Consider the following 678-nt stretch of genomic DNA (forward strand, 5'->3'; position numbering starts at 1 on the left):
ATAAAGGCAACATATATATATATAGATATGGTTTAAAAAATTATTTATGGTTTTCATGATATCAGTAAATCACGAAAGCAAAGTAAATAACACACAGATACGAGTACAACTTGGTTTCATGAAACCCTGCAGTACACGTCACAAAATTTCTATGCAGAAAAAGAATATGATTGGCTGTAGCAATTTGTACAGACACAGCTATTATCAGTCCCTAAAGGTGTTCGACTCGTAATCTGAGGGTCGCGGGTTCGAGTCCCCGTCGCACCAAACATGGTCGCCCTTTCAGCCGTGGAGGCGTTATAATGTGACAATCAATCCCACTATTCGTTGGTAAAGAGGTGGCTCAAGAGTTGGCGGAGGGTGGTGATGACTCGCTGCCTCTGGTCTTACACTGCTAAATTAGGGACGGCTAGCGCAGATAGCTCTCGTGTACCTTTGTGCGAAATTCAAAAAAACAAACAAACATTCTTAAAAATGTGTTACTTTCTCTAAAAGCGTTTAATTACGTCTACCATTGCTAAAAATATGTCACTTTCTCCCAAAGCGTTGAATTAAGCTCAACATTGCTAAAAATATGTTATTGTTTCAAAAAGCGTTAAAGTAAGACCAAAATAGCTAACACATGTTACTTTCTCTAAAAACGTCGAATTAAGTCCAACATTACTACAAAATAAGTAA

This window comes from Tachypleus tridentatus, chromosome 10 (genome assembly GCF_004210375.1).
Source record: "Tachypleus tridentatus isolate NWPU-2018 chromosome 10, ASM421037v1, whole genome shotgun sequence".
Classification (NCBI taxonomy): domain Eukaryota; kingdom Metazoa; phylum Arthropoda; class Merostomata; order Xiphosura; family Limulidae; genus Tachypleus; species Tachypleus tridentatus.